This window comes from Mesoplodon densirostris, chromosome 19 (genome assembly GCF_025265405.1).
Source record: "Mesoplodon densirostris isolate mMesDen1 chromosome 19, mMesDen1 primary haplotype, whole genome shotgun sequence".
Taxonomy (NCBI): Eukaryota; Metazoa; Chordata; class Mammalia; order Artiodactyla; family Ziphiidae; genus Mesoplodon; species Mesoplodon densirostris.
In genome coordinates, this window is record NC_082679.1 from 51,429,350 (window position 1) to 51,444,410 (window position 15,061).

A 15,061-nucleotide genomic window follows, 5' to 3' on the forward strand; every position below is an offset into this window, starting at 1 on the left:
AAAAGGATGTTCTGATTGGTGAAGCACTGGTGATTTCCTGGTTTGGTGCTGCAGTCCCAAAAGGGGGGGGTCATATCTTCTGTATCCTCTTCTAGAACTCTTTACTCCAAGCCATCCGCATTTCTTTGGTTGTACATATTGATGGTAGGAAGCCCCATAGTGACAGTTTGACAGGAATGTTTGTGATAAGTAAACTAATACAGTTTTAAATTTAAGATACTTAAATAACCCAAAGTTACCTCACTTCTCTAAAAATCTGTATTATTCTCTGGAATCTGGACAATTCCCTATTAAAGTTTTTTATATTAAGTCAACCTAGGGTTTTAAGAACTGTAATTGGCTCAATAAATAGTCGTTGAATGAAATTTCACAAAGATATCCCCAAATGGGAGACTTCCCTTGCTAATTCTTTTGCTCTCATTTCCTCATTTCTATTCTCATCTATTTTGCCTATTGGCTGTTTTCAGTCTCATCTGAAAATCCTTCATTTTCTTTCACAGCTTTTTTTTCTTAAATTTCTACAGAATTTTAAGAACTGATGAAGTGAAAAGAGATTTTTTAAAAGGTATTTGGGACATTTGGGGACTGAAAAATTAAACTTTAGTCTGCTTTGTCCACCTCTTCCATTTCCCTGGAGTCCTATTAAATTTCTTTGATGTGTGTAGGTTGAATTTGTATGATGAGAGAGCTTGAGCTACTCTGCTGGACAGAAAATAACAAGGACAAAACCCTGCCATGCTAGTTACTCTGCCTAAAAGCAAGCAGGAGTTTCAAACCAGCTCTATGTTTGCTTAGTTCCTAGTTGGTGATTTTTCTAGACATGTAGTACAGGCAGGGTAAGCTCAGACAACTATCCCAACTTTTTTTGACATTAAGGGATCAAACCAGAGAGAAGTGCTGTTAACTTGGGAAACCACGTGTGTCATAAGAGGAGTAGGTGGCTTTTTTCATACTGTCATGTCTTCCTGCTTGTATGCTTTAGCATGCCAAGGTGTCATTTTAGGAAAGGAACTTTTATCTTTATATTAATATTTTTAAAAATTTTATTATTATTTATTTTTGTCTGTGTTGGGTCTTTGCTGCTGTGCGCGGGCTTTCTCTAATTGCAGTGAGCGGGGGCTACTCTTCGTTGCGGTGCGCGGGCTTCTCATTGTGGTGGCTTCTCTTGTTGCAGAGCACGGGCTCTAGGCGCCAGGGCTTCAGGAGTTGTGGCGCACGGGCTTAGTTGCTCCGCGGCATGTGGGATCTTCCCGGACCAGGGCTCAAACCCGTGTCCCCTGTACTGGCAGGCGGATTCTTAACCACTGCGCCACCAGGGAAGCCCCTGGAACTTTTATCTTTAGATCCAATGGCAGAAACAACAACTAATCTCAAGCATACATTGAAATTATAGAAATCCTTAGCAGATTTAGCTTTCCCTAGAAACGTGTTGGTTCCTGGTATTAAAATGTTTTTCAAAAGTTTTCTAGCTGGCCAAATGTAGGAATGTGCAATTTTCAAGCTTCTGTTTTATCTACTTCTCTGTGTTCTCCTTTGCACATGCTTTTAACGTTATGCAACCTCTCCAGATTCCAATGGGGATTTCCCTTTCAAATTCATAAATATTTTATTTAGAAGGAGGTTTTGTAATTTCTCCGTAAGTGACTATTATGTTCGTTGGGGAGGGGAATCTCCTTCTGTTGTCTACTTCCTCAGACACTGGCCAAAGACTTTCATTTTTGTCAGAAACTTCCTGCAGAACTCACAAAAGTGGCAGTAAAAATACTGACAACTGGAATAAACTGAAGGAGATCTAACCCTTATTTGAATCACAAGAGTTGTATCTGGGGAACTGGTCCACAGAGAAACAAGTGCATTAAGGCCAGTACTAAGCAGCCAGGAATTCCTTACACGGGATTTGTTGAATAAATAACGTGGATGTGGAAAAATTAGAGCCTCTGATAACTCTCTCTTTGGCTGGGGAACTTCTCAGGAAGGTGATTTGCGAGCTGCTGTGCCTTGTGGTGAAATCATTTCAGCTCTTCCTTCAAAGCTGATCCCCTTTGCGTCAACTTGCAACTGGTTGTCAATCGCTTAAAATTCCTGGAAAAAAAAGATAAGTGAGTAAATTCTCCAGGCAGCACAGCAAGCTGCCTCTCCGATTCCTGTGCAGTCCTCTGTACCACCACCTCCCAGCCCCATGACATATCTCCTAAGACCTTACTTAGCAACTCTGGAATTTAAAGGAGTGTTTCTGAATTGTGGGAATGATTATTATAGTGATCAAATCATTTAAAAGTTTCCAAACACAGTTCTGTATCTTGACATTCTGTATCTTGACAGTTCTGTGTCAATACCAATATCTTGGTTTTGCAAGATATTACCACCAGGGAAAACTGGGTAAAGGGTACCCTGGGTTGTTCTGTATTACTTCTTACAAACTGCATGTGAATCTACAATTATCTCAAAATAGAAAGTTTAATTTAAAAAGAGGTTTCTAGGGAATTCCCTGGTGGTCCAATGGTTAGGACTCCATGCTTCCACTGCAGGGAGCACGGGTTCTATCCCGGTTCAGGGAACTAAGATCCCAAGTGCTGCCTGGTGTGGACAAAAAAAAAAAAAGAAAGAAAGAAAGAAAGAAAAAGTTTCCAAAGGTTTAAAATGTAGTATTATGTCCAAATTACTGGACTTCTCTCCACCAAAGCATAGAACTTTATCTAGCCAAGCCTTTTTAGATGTGCAGTAGCTATTAAGTTTGAGCTCCCGGGCAAATTTTTCTGAAAGAGCTTCCTTAGCTTTTCTCAAACACACACAAAACATGCTATTTCTTTGATCACATGACAGCTCAAATAGTGTTATACCCATGAGCAGGAGTAGTAGCTGATGCCTGTTGTCTTCTTTCTGTAAGTCCAACTTATTTTATGTTGCCTTTTTCTCTTTCCTTATTCCAATGGATCACATGTGCGATGGACCCCTCAATAAACTGAGAAACATGATCTCTGATTATGAGGAGGGTTCAGGTGAAATAAGTATTGCATGTAAACCCAGTTTTCCTAGTGCTCCGTAAATAGCACTATTTATTATTGAATTACTATAGCCTATTAGATTATAGTAGTAGAGAGGCAGATGTTACCCAAACTTCCAAACTGATTTTTGGGCGTTCTTTAGCCAAACCTTGCAGAGGGTGTTTGTGCATTACTTAGATAACAGGAGCCTAAGGAAAGTACCCAAAACAAATGAAATTTAGGGAAAACCAGTGGTACCCATTATGGTTACCATGAACAAAGAGGATGACATTGATGGTGTACATAGAACTTGTGAATTTTAAACTGCATGCCCATGTGTTCTTTTATTCGATTTTGACCATCAGTGATACATATTATTATTCAGATACATTTTATCCTCTTCTTAGAAATAGAGAAATTTAAACATGGAATGCCTGAGTGATTTGAGATAAATAAACTTAATGAGTGCTCTCTTAACCTAAATATATTCTTTTTTAAAGGGAGATAATAATCTTGACCTTCTATCACTCCAGGGTTCTATTTGTAATGCAGACTATAACCTGGGCACCCAATAAATGTTTGCCAGTATTAGCACTTGTGTAACAACAGTTCAGCTTTTATCTGAGACAGTCCAGTTTTACTGTGATTTCTCTTCTCTGTGATGTCCAGGGCGAAGGCCATTTTTGTCCTTTGAACTTAGCTAAGCAACGTTCCAAGTACTGAGCTTTGCATTTATTTCAGATTCAAATACAGTCTCACGTCAAGATTTTTTGCAAGGAAAGAGTAGCTCTTTCTAATCATGATTAGAAGGTGAGCATCACTTTTAGGGTATGGCAGACAGGGAGAGTGTATGATTTGCAGACTCAGGTTTCCCCGACTCATGAAAAGCCTACTTCCCCAGGCTCAGTCACCAGTTGATAGCTCAAGGTAGTAAGATTTCCCTTATCGCAGTGGATTAATCTGGGACAGGTTACATTTGTTACATCTCCAACATGACTCGACTTGTTCATTCTATGGCATAATGTGGTGGAAAAGCATAGGAATTTGCAGCCTGAAGGTTTAGTTTTGAGTTCCAATTTGACCAGTTACTCCTAGTCATGTGAACATGGGCAAGCCATTTAATCTCTCAGAATCCCAATTTTTCTCAGGTGTAAAATGCAGATAACATGCAAACCTCACATAGGTGTTACTCAGATCAAATGGAACTGTATATAAGAAAACATTTTTTTAAATGCAAACCATGACATGCACTCTCATTTTGAAAATACCTACTCTTTATTACAAAAATAATAAATGTTCAGTATGGAACATTTTAGAACATAAAAGTAACCTGGGGCTTCCCCGGTGGCGCAGTGGTTGAGAGTCTGCCTGCCGATGCAGGGGACACGGGTTCGTGCCCCATTCCGGGAAGATCCCACATGCCACGGAGCAGCTAGGCCCGTGAGCCATGGCCGCTGAGCCTGCGTGTCCAGAGCCTGTGCTCCGCAACGGGAGAGGCCACAACAGTGAGAGGCCCGCATACCGGGAAAAAAAAAAAAAAAGTAACCTGAAAGGATAAAATAAAGATCACCTGTTGAAGGACCATCCCCCCACACCCCCCCCCCCGCCAGAGCAGTGGTTCACAACCTGTAACAGGTGTCAGAATCCAGAGGGCTTCTTCAAACATAGATCGCTGGGCTCCACTTTCAGTTTCTGATTTAGTATTTATTTCTGGGGTGGGCCCAAGACTCTTTGTTTCTGACAAGTTCCCAGGTGATGCCGATGTTGCTGATCTAGGGCTGACGCTTTGATAAAGACGAATCTAGAACTTCCCTGGCAGTCCAGTGGTTAAGACTCTGCGCTCCCAATGCAGGGGGCACGGGTTTGATTCCTGGTTGCAGAAGATACTGCATGCCAAAAAAAAAAAGGATAATGACAAACCTAGTTCAAAACACTGATAACTTTATGCACATATGGTATATTTTTAAAAATTATTTATTTATTAAAAAAATTTTTTTTTTGGCTGCATTGTGCAACCTGTGGGATCTCAGTTCCCCGACCAGGGATTCAACCTGGGCCACGGCAGTGAAAGCCCGGAATCCTAACCACTAGGCCACCAGGGAATTCCCTGTCTTTTTAAAATAAAAACATTATTTCACACTATCATGTAACCTGCCCAATTTATTCAACAAACTCCTCTTTGCCCATTCATTTTTCTATATGCATGCTTTGTGCTGCAGCTGAGCAGGCCCAGAAAACAAGGAAGGAAGTGGCTGACCAACTGGCTGCTGTGAAAGATGAACGAGCTGGGATCTGAGTGGAACATGTTACTGGAGAAGACTACCTCGTGGAGGCCATGGAGATCCTGGATCTGTACCGTGACCTGCTGCTGGCTCAGTTTAGTTTGATCCAGGCCACAAAGTGAGACCTATTGAACTTGCATCATTTTCAGGCTCAAAGGAATGACAAGACATCCCTGCCACCTAGTGAGGGAGGGGGTGGGCTCTAACTTGTTGGGACTGTGTCAAAGAACACTGTCTCTACTTAATAGAGAACTAGTCCTGCTTGACAAGAATAGGTCAGTCCAGGGCTTCCCCAGTGGCGCAGTGGTTGAGAGTCCGCCTGCCGATGCAGGGGACACGGGTTCGTGCCCCGGTCCGGGAAGATCCCACATGCCGCGGAGTGGCTGGGCCCGTGAGCCATGGCCGCTGAGCCTGCGCGTCCAGAGCCTGTGCTCCGCAATGGGAGAGGCCACAACAGTGAGAGGCCCGCATACTGCAAAAAAAAAAAAAAAAAAAAAAAAAAGCATATGTCAGTCCACAGAGCCATTTTTAAAACCAAATAGTTGTATTTTTCCCCCTGAGCTGTAAAGACGTAGTATAAATGTGTAGAAAAGTTGGGAAATACAAAAAAGAGTCCATAATCACCAAATCTGGAGATAAGAATTTTAATATATTCCTTTCAGTCTATATGTCTGTATGTATCTATGTGTGTGTATATATACATATAGGTTTGTATTCTAATTTAAGTTTTAAAAAATTTTTTATTTAACATTATATTTTGAGTATTGTCCGTGGGGAAAGAGGGAAACATAAAGCCCTGAGATTTTTATGTTTCCTTTAGGGAACTGGATTCTGGTCTGTCTGAATCTGTATCTACACTAATCTGGGTAGCTTCTCACCTCCAGTCAGAGGTGCCTGAGTTGAAAATAGTTGTTTAATTGTTTTTAACTCCCTGTGTCACGACGTAGGTGAGGGTATCACTAGTGTTACTTGCTTGGTGTTTTAGGATTAATTGGAGGATCCTTTTTTCTCCTAAGGGTTAACCAAAGAAATATTTTCTTCTGTTGGTCTTTAAGTGAAAAATACTTTAAAAAATGGCAATGGCAACAAATAAAACAAAACTTGAAACTTGGGGGGCTTCCCTGGTGGTGCACTGGTTAAGAATCCACCTGCCAATGCAGGGGACACAGGTTCAAGCCCTGGTCTGGAAAGATCCCACATGCACGGAGCAACTAAGCTCATGCACCACAACTACTGAAGCCCACGCGCCTAGAGCTTGTGCTCTGCAACAAGAGAAGCCACCGCAATAAGAAGCCCACTCACCGCAACGAAGAGTAGCCCCCGCTCGCCACAACTAGAGGAAGCCCGCGCCCAGCAGCGAAGACCCAACGCAGCCAAAAATAGGTAAATAAATAAATTTATAAAAAAACAAAAACTTGAGACTGGGTTTCTTTTGTGAGGGTTGGGGTGTTATAATTTATCAGGTGTTTAGAAATAGAGGTTTTAAGTTTCACATTTATCAGATACTTAAAAGCAAAGCACTTGTTTTATTGTTATTGTTGTTTTGAAGCTAAAAGAACATAATTCCAATGAGGTAACATGAAATTAGTTTTGCTATTTTTGTGGTTCTTCATCTAAAGCAAATTTGCCATAACTTGATGAATTTTGCCTTTATTTCTTTCTTGGTGATGGTTTTCTGCAGGTATCTAATTGGCTGTGTAAAAAGTACAGCTGAGAATCATGGTCAGCTGTGTCAAAGCAATGAGATTGGAACTGTCAGCTCTTGGGTAGTACCATTTCCAGAGACACACATTATGTTTTAAACCAAGAAATCTGGGAAAAGCAAATATGAGCAAACTCAGAACATATAATTTTGTGCAGACTGAAAGATGTTTAGAAATAAGTTTTGCATTAGAGGCAGCACAACTTTGAATAAAGCTTTTGGACTAGAAAACTCAGATCTTTATCAAAAAGCTAGAGTCAAGAAAACTGAGCTAATTTCTTTATTAAGAAAGCATACATTTTCCTAAATGTAACTGGCCTAGTAATATGAAGGAAGTTAATCCAACTTAGAAGTTTCAACTTTTGAACATCTTAATCATGATCACATACATAATTCAGACAGACATTCAGCTGGGACATGGGGATGTGACCACAGTACTTGTTTCAGGCTGTTGGACACTCTCATCATTCTGGGTGGCCATTCTGATTGGATAGTGCCTTGTTGAATATGTTGACTATTACCTCTGACATAATTCAAAATGTTTATCACGAAATCAGAATTCTTACCTCAAAATATTTTTTCTTGTGTGTGTGTGGTTTTTTTTGTGGTACGCGGACCTCTCACTGTTGTGGCCTCTCCTGTTGCGGAGCACAGGTTCTGGACGCGCAGGCTCAGCGGCCATGGCTCACGGGCCCAGCCGCTCCATGGCCTGTGGGATCCTCCCAGACCGGAGCATGAACTCGTGTCCCCTGCATCGGCAGGCGGACTCTCAACCACTGCACCACCAGGGAAACCCCTTTTCTTGTGTTTATATTCTTCCTCTTATTCTACTTGGTTCCTTTGCCCTAGGATAGGCTGTCTTATGATACAAGCAGGGTCCCTCCTTGTTGTTGCTAAATTATACATCTTTTAAAAATTGTACATCTTGGGACTTCCCTGGTGGTTAAGAATCCGCCTTCCAACACAGGGGACACGGATTTGATCCCTGGTCAGGGAACTAAGATCCCACATGCCACGGGGCAACTAAGCCTGCGCACCACAACTATTGAGCCCGCATGCTCTGGAGGCTGCGCCACAACTAGAGAGAAGCCCGGGTGCCACAACAAAAGACCCTGCATGCCACAACTAAGACCAACACAGCCAAATAAATAATAAATAAAAAATAAAAACAAAAATTATACATCTTGGGCCTCCCTGGTGGCGCAGTGGTTAAGAGTCCGCCTGCCAATGCAGGGGATACGGGTTCGTGCCCCGGTCTGGGAGGATCCCATATGCCGCGGAGCGGCTGGGCCCGTGAGCCATGGCCGCTGGGCCTGCGCATCCGGAGCCTGTGCTCCGCAACGGGAGAGGCCACAACAGTGAGAGGCCCGCATACCGCAAAAAGAAAAAAAAAAAAAAAAATTATACATCTTACATAACAGAGACTAGAAAAATGAAGTACTATGATTCAAAAGTGAAAGACCACTTAAGCTCTTTTTGTTTCTTATGCTCTTTATTTTGCAGCTAATGTGTAAATTGAATGCGAACACTCTACCCCAGGTTCCAGTGGAACAGTACCTAATAGAAATGGCTAAGAACTATAATGGCCCATATAAATCCAAAGCAACCTTTATGGTCAGTACTTTCAAGAAGAGAGAATTGACTTAAAGCAGAGATTCTTACTGTGCACCAGAAGATTTTTTTTTTAACTTAGGTATGTGGCTTCCACAGTAGCTCTGGCAGGATTGTAAACAGGTGACATCTGCACCTTTTCTCCACCCACATACTTTTTCTAGCAGAGCTGGACTTCTGTGGTCAGATGACCCTTTTAAGTTGTTAGCAATAGAGTGGAAAACAAAGATGAAGTTACCTAGTGTTATACCTAGAAGCATATAAAATGTTTTTAGTTCTTAAGATCTCAGCTTTATCCGAGGGTTATTTTGCATTTTAATAAAGAGCTCTTGGAATAAAGGCTACAAGATCCAAAGATACAAGACACCATTATTTAGCCTTGTTTCACAGTTTGAGTTCAGTAGTGAAACAACCCATATTCAGATCCTAGCTCCACCATTTATTAACTGTGAGACTTCAGGCAAGTGACTTACCCTCTCAAAGACTCAGTTCTCTGGACTGTAAGAAGGGGGATAATAACAGTTAAGAGTTATTAAAAAATCTCATAAATTTGTTGAGATGATTAAATGAGCTAATACGTATAAGGAATTTATATGCAGTACCTGGCACATAGCAAACATAATCAAGTTTTGCTTTTCATCCTCATGATTATCACAGAGGATGGATGAAGCTCCCAAAAGTGGTCATGAATTGTTTTAGGGCAAGAGAAATTTCTCCCTAATGCCCTCAAATTGGCAGCATGTACCATGTTGGACTGTGATTAAAGGGCACACCTGTCTTTTCTGATGCTTTGCTCTTGATGGTTTCCTGAAAGGGACTCTTTTTTTCTTTTCCAAAGAGTATGTGGTTTGTTGAAAAATGACATGTTGTAAAAAAAAATTTAGACAATACCAAAAGGGACTAAGAAGAAGTAAAAGCCACATGAAATGCCACCAGAGTTGTACCTAAGAGCTCAGCCTCTGGACTACTTCTTCCCTATTCTCTAGGTGATTTCATCCAACATTGTAGTTTTTAATCCCATCTTTGTGGTGAGGACTTCCACATGTTTATCACTAGCTAAGGCCTCTAGGCTGATATGAACTCCAGGCTGATGCATTCACCTGCCTTTTTTCTTCTTCTTCATCTTTTTGGCCATGCAGCACGGCCCGTGGGATCTTAGTTCCCCGACCAGGGCTGGAAGCCGCGCCCCCTGCATTGGAAGTGCGGGAGTCTTAACCACTGGCCCGCCAAGGAAGTCCCTCGCCTGCCTTCTTGATATCTTCACTAGGATGTTTCAGATGCATCTCAAACTTACCATGTCCAAAAGTGCTCTCACCCTTTCCAAGAATGTACTCATTCTATAGTTAGTGGTCATTCTATGCTAGGGGAAAATCTTGATATCTTCCCTTTCTCTCAACCCCTAGCCCAACCAATCTTCAACAAATCCTGGTTACTCTACCTTCCAGAATTCTGTCACTTCTCACCATCTCCACTGACAGCACCACGATCTAATCTGCAACAGTCTCTGGTCTGAATGACTGCAGTACCCTCTTAACTGGTTTTTCTGCTTCTACCCCTTTTCCCCATTAACTGATGTTCAACGCAGCAGTCAGAGATCTGGTTAGTACCTAGGTCAGATCATGTAACTCCTCTGCTTTTAAAACCCTCCAACGGCTTTTTATTTCACTTAGGATAATGGGCAACGGCTTTCCTATGACTGAGGAGGCCACCCACACCTACCGTCACCTCTTCTCTCTTGCCTCATTCCCTCTACTCTCCGCTTGTTTACTCTGCCTCAGCCACACTGGCCTCCTTGTGCTTCTTCAAACACACACCCGCTCCCTCCTCAGGACCTTTGTACTTTGGGACTCTGTGTTCTCTAGCTCTCCGCCTGGTCCCTCCCTCACTTTCTTCAGGTCTGTATTTGAGTGTTCTCTTCTCTGCAAAGCCCTTCCCAGCTACCTTCTCTTCCCTCTTCACTGTTTTATATATTTTTTCTATCTTATCTCTATCTAACACACTATTACCGTTCACTTAGTGATCTTGTTTCTTATCTATCTCTCCCCCTGCAATATCAGATCCACGAGGACAGGGACTTTTGTCTGTTTTGTTCACTGTGGCATTCCCAGCACTATGCCTGGTTTACATTACAAGGTCAATAGATTTTGTCAAAGGAATGGATACATCCAGAATTTACCACTTCTTCAAGTATGATAAACTTTCTTGTAGACATATCTATGCATATTGACATCTAGGTCTTTTCTTTGACATCTAGCTCTCTTTTTTTTTTTTTTTTTTTTTTTTTTGCGGTATGCGGGCCTCTCACTGTTGTGGCCTCTCCCGTTGCGGAGCACAGGCTCCGGACGCGCAGGCTCAGAGGCCGTGGCTCACGGGCCTAGCCGCTCCGCGGCATGTGGGATCCTCCCGGACTGGGGCACGAACCCGTGTCCCCTGCATCGGCAGGTGGACTCTCAACCACTGCGCCACCAGGGAAGCCCCTGACATCTAGCTCTTAATCACTAGTGTACCACAGTGTCTGACCTCATAAGCACTCAAAACACAGCCATTGAAACAGAGAGAAAGAAGAAGTATGTGGGCCAGAAAGCCTGAAGTTTGCTGTAACTGTCATTGACTTACCCTGGACTCTAAATTTCATGAGGCCAGAAACCATGTGTCCTTGCTCACTGTTTCTTCCCCCGGATTTCCAAGAGTGCTTGGAGTGTAGTAGGTATGCAGTGAACAAATGTGTAGTAAATTGAGAAGCCAATGTGATTCTTGCCTCAGGCTGAAGCCCCAGCAGGCCTGGTTAATACTGAATTCACCGAGGATGTCAAGAAAAGTGCTCTTTGCAGAGGAGGTGGAACTGTAGCAGGAATGGGTGATCCATTTGGAGCATTGCCAGTATTAGCAGCAGGGCCCTCACCTGTGCCATCTCCAGCCCCTTATTTCTCATCCCTTCCTCCTGAAATATAGGTCAATATGGTTAGAGAAACTTAATCTGGAATGGGACTCCAAGCGGCGCTAGAACATATTTCTAAATGGGCTTTTGAATAGTAAAATGATGATCTTTGTGAAATTTTTCTTAAGGCTGGGGAGCATATTTGCAATCATTTAGCTGATATTTGATGTGTTTTTATGATGAATTCATGAGAAAATAGGGCTATAGTCTTTTTTTTTTTTTTTAATTTTCATTACGCGGGCCTCTCACTGCTGTGGCCTCTCCCGTTGCAGAGCACAGGCTCGGGACGCGCAGGCTCAGCGGCCATGGCTCACGGGCCCAGCTGCTCCACGGCATGTGGGATCTTCCTGGACTGGGGCATGAACCCACGTCCGCTGCATCGGCAGGCGGACTCTTAACCACTGCGCCACCAGGGAAGCCCTAGGCTATAATCTTATATCTACCTCTTGACACTACCACAGTATAGACTACAAAGAACATTTTTAAGAGCTGGTCAATTTTGAAAGTCTTTAATGTGTAGTGATTTAGAGTAGATATATTTAATTACTATGTAGTGAAAACAATTTTCTCTTATGTTGAAATTAGTATAAAAATCTCATAACTTTGTGTACATAATTCTGGAGAAGTCAAAAAAAAACCTAAAGAACCATATGCATTAATTATTTTTACTCTTTGTTCCTTCAGTATGAAGTAAAGAGAAATTGTTTTATTCTTTTCGCCTTCCTAAGCATTTCTGACCTCGTGAAGCTCTTTTTTAAAAGATTTTATATTTCAGACATAATTTTTTTTTAAATTTATTTTTGGCTGCGTTGGGTCTTCGTTGCTTTGCGCGGGCTTTCTCTAGTTCCGGCGAGCGGGAGCTACTCTTCGTTGCGGTGCGCGGGCTTCTCATTGCGGTGGCTTCTCTTGTTGCGGAGCATGGGCTCTAGGCACGCGGGGTTCAGTAGTTGTGACACGTGGGGTCAGTAGTTGTGGTTGGCGGGCTCTAGAGCGCAGGCTCAGTAGTTGTGGTGCAGGGGCTTAGTTGCTCCGCTGCATGTGGGATCTTCCCGGACCAGGGCTCCAACCCACGTCCCCTGCATTGGCAGGCGGATTCTTAACCACTGTGCCACCAGGGAAGCCCTCAGACATAATTTGACTCTGATTTTCCTTGCTGAAATTTTTGTCTGAACCACATTGTGTATTGCTCAGCTTCTAGGAATTCAAGTCCTCTGCTTAAAAATAAAACAAAGAAAACTTTATTATGAAAAATTTAAACATATACAAAATTAGAGCAAATAATATAATGAACTTTCATGTACCCATCCCTCAGTTTCAACAGTTATCAGTATTGTGCTGCTTTTATTTCATCTACCTATCTGTTCCTCTTTTTTTTTTTTTTTGACAGAGAAGGAATTTAAAGTAAATCTCAAACATTATGCCTGTAAGTTCATCTGTAAATACTTCAGTATATATGTGTAACACATACCCTTTACTTTCATAATATAAAACAATGTCATTATGGTTCTGAGGAAGTCGATTTTGAAGCTCTTAACCGAGACTTGAAATGCTGATGATGCCACCCAATTCCTTAGTCCTGGATTGACTATTTGTTTGGGAATCAGGGCTCCTGGGCATAAATTTTAACATGGCCACCTGTGTGTGGGTCTGTAGTTTTCTCAGTTACAATCTCTTCCATCTCTTAAACTTTATGGTTCTCTGTCTGCCTCTTCTTGGGATAAGGCACCTCACCCTGGCACCTGGTCAAGTCCTAGATCATCCTCTGGCATGTGTGAATAGCTTGGCAGAGGAGTTTCATGTTCCCTGAACTGGGTACCAGGAACTGGCTGCCCCAGTTACTGTGGATGTCCCAACACTTCTTGGACTTCCCAGGCTAATTTTAAAGCAACTTGTAGGACTGACTGATTTTAAAAGAACAAGGATGAGGCTCTGCCCTTAAAGGAAAAGTAAACCATTTTACCATGAATCCTTCCAGGGAAATCACAGTGCCCATACTAAGGAAATAAAACAACTTGAGTAGGAAACAATGAGTCAGAAGCCCTGCTCTGTTTCTGGATGGTTCATCCTTCTCTGGTAGCCTCAGTTGTTCTTTTTCTTCCAGTTTATTGAGATATAATTGACACACAGCACTGTATAAGAATAAAGTATACAGCATAATGATTTGACTTACATCATGAAGTGATTATCACAAGTTTAGTGAACACCCATCATCTCAAATAGGTACAAAATTAAATTATTTTTTTCTTGTGATGAGAACTTTTAGGATTTATTCTCTTAGCAACTCTCATTATCATGTTGTACATAACATCCGTAGTACTTATTTATCTTATAACTGTAAGTTTGTACCTTTTGACTGCCTCCATTCCCCCCTCCCCTAAGTCCCCCTCCTCAGTTTTGTCTTCCTAAACAGGAAACTGGCACCATTTCCTCAGGTTGGGGTTTGAGGTGGTTGCAGTCTCATATCTGGTAAGATTTTTCACTCCAAAGGTGCCAGCATAGTATAGAATCATTTACACACGAAGTACAGCTACTCTAGAAAAAACAAAATATTGTGACATAGGGACTTCCCTGGTGGTGCAGTGGTTAAGAATCCGCCTGCCAAAGCAGGGGACATGGGTTTGAGCCCTGATCTGTGAAGATCCCACATGCTGTGGAGCAACTAAGCCCATGAGTCACAACTACGGAGCCTGCATGCCACAACTACTGAAGCCCGCGTGCCTAGAGTCCGTGCTCCGCACCAAGAGAAGCCACCGCAATAGAGTACTCCCTGCCCGCCACAACTAGAGAAAGCCCGCGTGCAACAACGAAGACCCAACGCAGCCAAAAATCTAATTAATTAATTAATTAATTAATTTAAAAAATATTGTGACATAAAACATCTCAGGTGGCACTTTGGGTTGCCTCTTTTTTTTTCTTTTTCTTTTTCAAATACAGCAAGTTCTTATTAGTTATGGGTTTCCTCTTTTTAAAAAGTATTTAAAAAGCTAAGAGGAAGCTTGTCAGAGCCTCCTATCCTCTGGGCTTTGGTCTTTACTTTGAAGGAACATATAGCAGATTTCTAATGCTCTTGGCAGGAGGTCAAAGAGTGTATGGAGTTAGCTGTTGGAATATTAATTTTTACATCATTTCTGGGTTTTCTTATAACTATAGGATTGATTCCTAAAACCTTTTCTCAGGCCAGGGTAAATTGTACCTAGGGGCCACCCTTAAAAGAATTGTAAAAATGCTTTTTGTGAAAACATTACCTAGACAACAGAGGGACTAATTTCACTCTGTCTCTCAGGCTTATTTATAGATTCAGGTGACTCAAAGGATAGCAAAACAGGCCAGTGGAACTGCCTCTTTGACTCACGTCAGTGTATTTCCTCCAGGGTTGCATCCCCTCTTTCCTTTCCTTTCTAGGCTGAGGGCTCTGGCACGTGGAGAAGCAGAAAGAGTTCCTTGTGAAACACGCTGACCACGTTTCTGTAGTGAGAGCTTTCCCCATGCGCTGCAAAGGGCATATGGCTTCAGCTGCCGATACCGAGTCACTTAAGAATCCTGC